General features: G+C 45.4%; 1 long non-coding RNA gene across 1 annotated transcript; it reads right to left on the reverse strand.

Moving 5' to 3' along the window:
* Positions 1–674: 674 nt before the first annotated feature.
* LOC121353783 lies at positions 675–6,070 on the reverse strand. The gene is made up of 5 exons (XR_005955193.1): positions 5,937–6,070; positions 5,187–5,326; positions 3,569–3,671; positions 1,963–3,095; positions 675–1,191 (listed from the first exon to the last, which is right to left on the reverse strand). It is a non-coding gene; the product is annotated as an uncharacterized LOC121353783 (long non-coding RNA).
* Between the last annotated feature and the right edge of the window lie 1,192 nt (positions 6,071–7,262).

The following is a 7,262-nucleotide window of genomic DNA, read 5'->3' on the forward strand; positions in this document are numbered from 1 at the left end:
AGTGTTGGAGATGGTCAATGATGGGCACCCACTGGAGGAGCTTAATCCCTGCTCATCCCATTTTGACAATAAAATCACATGTTTTGATAATAAAAGCTTCCACCTGGAGAGCTTGATGAAAAGCACAGGGAAGTGTTGGTTCTAGGCAGGAATTTGCTTTACTCTTCTGCTCCTCAGGAGCTTTCATAAGCAGGTTTCTTTGCTACCACAACAGAAAGAACACCCCTTTCATAATGAATTGCCTTCAACTACTATGAGCCAAGCTTAGGGGGTTTTTTGTTTTTGTTTTTTTAAATGTGGGAGCATAGAAAATTAAATCTCTGTTGGATTTTTTTTAAGCAATTATTTTAAGCACTGTGAATAAACAGGGAGTGTCTTACAAACACCTGTTATTTTTCCCATCGTGAGTTTGGCTGCTGCTGAACAGTCAGAAATGCTGCTCTTTACAGGATAAAGTGTGTTTATCTGGCAGAGAAGAATAGGGTTTGTTTTCACCACAGAATAATGCACTGGCTGCCATATAAAATGCAGCACCAACTTTTATTGAATAGGAGGCATTTGTTCCCCAGCTTCCTCCTGGTTGCTGAAAGATTGGTGAGACTCAGTTGCTCCCATCCTGAAAGAGGCACCTCAGACCTGGGCAGAAGGAGCTGGGGTCGTGTCACTGACAGCTTCTCAAAGCTTCTGGGTTTGCTGTGAATATGGAGATGATCTCCAGCATAAGAATTGATTTGGATCTAGCTCTCAGCCCTCTTCTGGGGAAATCAGAAGGTGCAAAGTCTGGACTTCTGAACTTCAGTAGGAGTAAAGTCCATCTTGAAGTTCATGCTCCCAAAACACACTGCAAAAGAAGGATCTAGAAACAGTTCTGGGAGATTATCATGATCAGCTGCTTCCTCTTTACCCCTTTTCCCCATCTCCCTGTCTGAATGCTGCAGGCTGACAGTCCCATGGGGACAAGTTTGCTGCTTGTACAGTAGCATTCAGAGCACAAACAGAACAGCACAGGCACCTGAGGCAGAGGGATTACAGCAGCAGTTGGTTGGCTGAGCTGACCTGATTGAGCTGACACTTCCTTCTTTTCCAGCCTTAACCTTTGCTGAAGGTTGTCACCTCCTGTCGCCTGTCCTCCCGCCGGGTGGGGGGAAGCTACAGAGCAGCTGAGCAGGAGCCTCGTGAGCAGGACATGGCCTGAAGGAAGGGAAAGAAGAGGTCAGAGGTGGCTGGGACTCTGTAGACGAGACAAAGCACAAGGGCTGACAGCAATGGATTTGCAGCATGCACTTGGTATTGCAGGTCAGGCTTGAGGTGACCTGACCAGTGACCATTCCACAGAGACAGCCGAGATCCTTTGTCCTTCTTCCCTCAGGTAGCAACCAGTCACCAGTGCTGTTTTTCAAGTACGTGTCTAAAGACAGCAAGGCTCTCTAACAAGCTAAGACAAGCATCACATTAGTCCCTAGCAGGGATGATTTTAGTAGGGACACTTGCAAAGCTCTATTATAGCCAGCCAGCAAGTGCTCTGCCTCCTGGGTTTTGCTAGTTGATAGTATGGAAGTAGGTTCTTTATTACATTTTCTTGCTTCTCAAGAATTTCCAATAAATCAGGGCTATTTCTGAGGCTCAGATAAAGACCGGGAAGAGAGTGCAGAAGAGAGGTGAGGGGGCACTGGCATTAACTTGCTCCTGTTGGTGCTTGTGCTTTTGAGCAGTTCAGATATCCATCCGGCCAGTTTTCTCCCTTCTCTTACTGGTCTGTTACTGGTTCTGCACTGGATCTGTGCTCTGCCAGGCTGAGGTGTCCTGAGCAGGACATGGTCAAGGGACAGAGGGGAAAGATGATGCCATGTGCGAGGCAGAACAGAAGTTTACACACCAGACGTGCTGTTTGAGCAAAGCACTGCAAGCCAAGCAAAGCTGCCTGGGTTCTGAAGAGCTGAGAAGGAAGCAAAGAAATCTCACCAGTTTTACTCCTGCTGTTGCTCTTTAAAAGTCTCTAGCTGAGAGCACGTAGGCAGCCAGTCTGCATTGCTAACTCTGAACCTCTGCATGGTGAATTGGGACACTCAGGAGCCTTCACCAACTCTTGGCCAGTGGTAGAAAGGATGTTTTCAGTGGTTAAGGTGTAAGACAGGTAGCAGAGACGAGGCTTCCATCCTGGGCGTTGTTACCAGTAAACTGTGTGTGAACAAACCCCTCAGGCCAAAATTTTCATTGCCCTGCCCTTCTGAAAATCAGGCCACGAGTTGCGTAAATATGGGTGTAGGTACCTAGCAGTAGGCAGCCAGCTTGGAACATTCTGGCTTTAATCCCTGAGCCTGAGTTACCTCATTTATAAAATGGGGATAATTCTTTGCTACCTCGAGGGATGCTCTGAAGCACAACCCTATTGATGCTGGTGGAGCATGTCCCAGCTCGCTGAATAGCTATTATTCTATACATGACAGAAATTGGATATGGCAGAGCTGAACCAGTGCTCTTGGTGTAGTTTTCTGTGTTGCCAGTGGACAGCCTTTGAGTCACAGTTCCTGCCCCCCAGCAATGAGACAAAGCACACCAGGGACACTTTTGGCATTGCCACAGCTCCATGTTGCAGGTTTAAAAAAGCCAAGTACCTCAATAGCTCTGCCCCTGCCTGCCACTGCCCCGTGGTACTCAGACTGGACATAGGACATGGATCCGTCCCCCTGGGTGGGAAATGAGTTGCCAGGACACTGAGGTGTGTGGCTTTGTAACTCCTTCTGTTAGGAACAAACTGTGTTTGTATCTCCTCAGGTTTATGTGGTTTGTTTTCATGTAGCATGAGCTCAGCATTTCTGCTGCAGAGACAGACGTCTGCACAAGACAATTAAAAGAGCAAATTGATTCAGAACAGCTCTGGATTTTGACACTCTTCTTCTGTGATAAAAGGATCTCTTCCTCTGTTTCACATGAGCTGTTAATACCAGGAAGCTTTCCCATCAATTTTCCACCACGGAAAAATATTTAATTCAGCCCATGACTTCCATGTCATTTTCATAATCAGCGTCAAGACATTCTTTCCAATAGAACTGTGCTCCTTATTCCTTCTTCCCAGCAACTTATCCCAGATACTCCTAGGAGAAACATGGATGATACATCACTTTATGCTAAGAAACTTATATTTATATTTCAAAAACACTAATGCCACAGGATTAATATTTGCACAATGCTGGTAAAATCTAGCACTTAAGTCACTTCCAGATTTAAATAATAAAATTCAGGGAATAAGATTTTTTAAAATTGAAAAATGCCTGCTTGGTTGTCGTCTTCTGTCCTGTTGGAAACTAAAGCATAGAGGAAATCTTGGGAGAAGTGTGTTATCCTAGGACTGTCTATCTGGATTCACCCTCGGGGTGAGGTGATTTTAAGTTTGGGTGCCTATCTGTAATGACAGCTGCTGTATCTTCTGAGTTTCAACCCTCGACACAATGACAAATGAACCTCCATGCCCACCTTTGCACCCAGCTGGTTTCATATCAGGCAGTTTCACTGCCCACACATAGGTTAGATAAAAGAGGAGTCTTCGACTCTTTTGCAATCCTCTTACCTCCTCAGAAACCTTCTGCAATCTGCATTGTCTTGAACAAAGGGTGAGCTAAAGGATGAGTGGGATACTTCATTATAACCTCTGGCTGTGCAATGAGTCACACCTGTGATTTTGAAATACAAAATAATAAATTAAGAGGGCAGTAGTGAGATTGAGCTGACAACCTGATAATAAAAATACTGGGCAACTTGTCAACTTCAGCTGAGTAACCAAAGAACGACACTTTCTGCCAAGCACAGGCAAATGAAAGGCTCTCTTTGCTGCACTGTTTTCATGATGTGGCCAACAGCAATGTCTAGTGGTTCAATAAAATGTAAACACTGACTATATTTTCTGGAGCCAGTTTCTCTTTTTGTCCTCACGGAGAAGGAAGGTTGGCATCCAGGAGTCTGAAGTAAAGATTGAGAGCTGGGACTCTGCCTTGTGTTTGTGCCAACAGAAAAATCTCTATGACTCTGTTTACCTAAATGTAGATGACTTTATAGATAGGATTTTAAAAAGTACAATTACTATTAGCCTGATTCTCAGAGGGAAGGCATTCATAAATATTCTCTATTTATTAATCATCATACACAGTCATTTTCCTACAGCTGTCAAACTGTCAGACTCTTCTCTTCATTGACTTCTCTTGCTCAGTGGTACAAGGGTGTGTGGTATGGGGCAGCTACCTGGGCCAGCTCGCTGTCCACAACACTGCAAAGCCACGCTGCAGACAGCTTGGGACACAGATTCATGGGCCAGCTTTGCAGGAAAGGGAACATCAAAATGCCAACCAATAAACCAACCAGCCAACCAACCAAAAAAAACCCCCAAAACACCAAACAAACAAAAATGCCCAAACAGAATTTGGGTAGGAATTAATATTCTTCCCTATGGAAAGAACAAAAAAAAAAAAGAAAAACAAAAGGAAAATACTTGTCACCAACATGTCTTCTCCTTTGGGTGACTACAGGAATAGGTATTTGCTACCAGGAAAGCCTCTGTTATTCTGGGCAAAGAGCTCGCTCTCTTTGCCTGTGAGGGGGAGGAATGCTCTCGGTGTTTCTGTGAGAAAGGTGGGGCTGCAGCTGTGTAACTGAGATGTTCATGTGGAGGCTTGGCATGACCCAAAATTGTCACCAGGACAAAAACATCCCCAAACAAAACAGAAAACTTCTCAATGGAGTAAAATCCCCTACTGTAGGCCTGTGCAGAAAGCCAATCTCAGTAATAAGGTGGCACAGCTCCTACTAGAACCAAAATATTTATGGACTTAAGAGTAAAATGTAAACTTTAAACACCACCCCCAACCCCCAAAAGAAAAAAAAATTGCAATTGTTTTTCTTTTCCTATTATTCCAATACATATGGTGTTAGGGAGTAGACATTCTGGTATGAGGCAGAGCCACTGTGTTGCTTGTAAATGGACAAAGTACAGGGTACTTTTTAATGTCCTAAACAGGATATCTTGACTTTTGATCATTGCTCAAATAAAACAAAACACTGCAGTTTTTGCCCATCATTACAATTGCACATTTAGTTTCATGATTGGCATCTGGGCTGAGCCTGTGTATACTCTAATATCAGAAAAAATCATTTCCAGACAAGGGGGCAGATTGAACTGCCAAGGAGCTACCCACTTGTACCAGTTGTGAGCTGGAGGATGGCTCGTGTAGTGGAGAGCTGATTTCTTTGCACCTCTCACCCAATCAGCACTGTTCCATTGATGATTTTGTGTCTTCAGTTTCAGAGATTGTAGAATGATTTGGCTTGCCAGGGACTGGACAATGAAATGACAGAGACAGATCTAGATTGAGTGAAGCACACCATTTTTAGCGGGAAGTATATATTTTTAAATATTGTAGTGAGATAATCAATGTGTTACAGCAGGTAAGCATTGTCTTGAGGCATCTGGGGCCATGGGCAGTCTGTACCCCAGTGTCAATCACAGCCCCATGCTCATAGTACCTCCTACAGTAGGACATGCCCGTGTCTATATTTTATTAAAGAAAACAGCTCCAGGTTAGGGTGCCAAATTGTTCTTGAAGCAAGTGAATCTGGCAGCAAAGACAGAGCTCAGGATATCTTCTTGGCCATGAAGCAGTGATGGAAAGGTGAGCAAGACAGATGGTGATTGCTATATCAGACACTTGGCACTACTATTCCTCAACTCTTCTGTCAAGTGAAAACCTTAAGAGAAACCCCCACTTTACTAAGTATGCTCATGAATTTAATCCAATGGGACCTGGAAAAGCCAATCAGCCATATGTCCACAGTGAACAACCCTTCAGGAGGTGCCGTGGCTACACTTGCAACCTGTCACCTGTAACTCCTCCAACTCAATGGCCACATATTTATTTACATTCTGAGACTTGAATTCATATTCTCACCTGGGCAGTGAGACATGTCTCTTTCTCCCCCACTGCTGCTTGCCAGGAAATGCATAGATAAAGCAAGGTGCTCCCTCTTGCCACCAAGGACAATGTGCTCTTATTAGCCCTGGAGGCTGGACATGCTTCTTGTTTCAGCAGCCTGGAGTGAACATGGAAAGCACCTGGCTACAAGGGCTGTAAACAAATAGAAACTTGACTGGGAGTTGCCACATAGCACAGGAATTTAAATGAGATACAAAGCCAGGCACCTCCTATTACTAAGGAAAATTCAAGCTGCCATTTGTCCCCGCACGGTTCTGTTTTCCAGTGCCAACACACCCCAACCAGAGACAGCCATGGAGGATTTTCTGGGCCTGATGCAATGTTCCCAACCTGGGATCAGATTAGTCCTAGCCCAGGATCTTATGCAAATCCAAGGCTGAAGGAAGCTTGAGAATGAAATAAGAGAAAATCCCCCTGATGAAGGCTGCTGATAAAAGCTGCCGCCTCCATCCGTGAGCACGCCGCCCACAGCCCGGCTCCTGGCGTGCCACCCTGGGCAGGGGCTCGGGGCTGATGACAGTCCAGCACCGAGGAGAACAGGATGCTGTCCCATCCCACGCACACGACAGCTCTATCTGAGTGAGCAGGAGGCCATGCCAAGAGCACGGACAGAGGCAGACCTGTGTTCCACCATCTGTGAGAGTCCTTGGGCAGCTGTGCTGTGATGGCTGTGTGGAGGGGCTGAGTGTAGGCACCATGCAATCTTCATTTTCCTGGGCTTGCTAGATAGCCTCTGTTCAGTGGACATATATATCTACTTTTGACAAGATTTGGGAATTAAGGGGGTCTCCAGACTGCCTGTGTTTCCTACCTGCTTACAGACAGTACTCACAGTGTATTTGTTGTGGTGCCTCTTTTGTAAGAAGGGATCTACTCTAGTTATCCCAAATATTAGGAGTGGAACTAGGTCCCACAATTTGTTTCACACCAATAAATGACATTCAAACGGCAGCAGCTTCTCTCCCCTGCTCTCTATGCACAGGGTACACACTGCAGCGAAGAAGAAAGCACTGCAGTTGCAGAAACAACTTCTAGTAGCCGCTGTGATCCCTGATAATTACTCTTCTTAGCCTGCCCTGGTCCTTCCAGATGCTTGATGGCTGCTCAGCAAAGCCAACCGCGTGCCCTACCTGCGCGAGACTCTTGGTATCTGATATCAACGTGGCTAAGGCCGACTTGCAGGTTCCGTCACTTACCATTCCCAAGAAACTTTCTCCCGGAGGCAGTCAAGGCACAGGGCTGGCGCAGCAGGTATTTTGCCCAGTTAAGCAAGTGAGCAGT

Source organism: Pyrgilauda ruficollis, unplaced genomic scaffold (assembly GCF_017590135.1).
Source record: "Pyrgilauda ruficollis isolate IOZ18807 unplaced genomic scaffold, ASM1759013v1 scaffold21, whole genome shotgun sequence".
Classification (NCBI taxonomy): domain Eukaryota; kingdom Metazoa; phylum Chordata; class Aves; order Passeriformes; family Passeridae; genus Pyrgilauda; species Pyrgilauda ruficollis.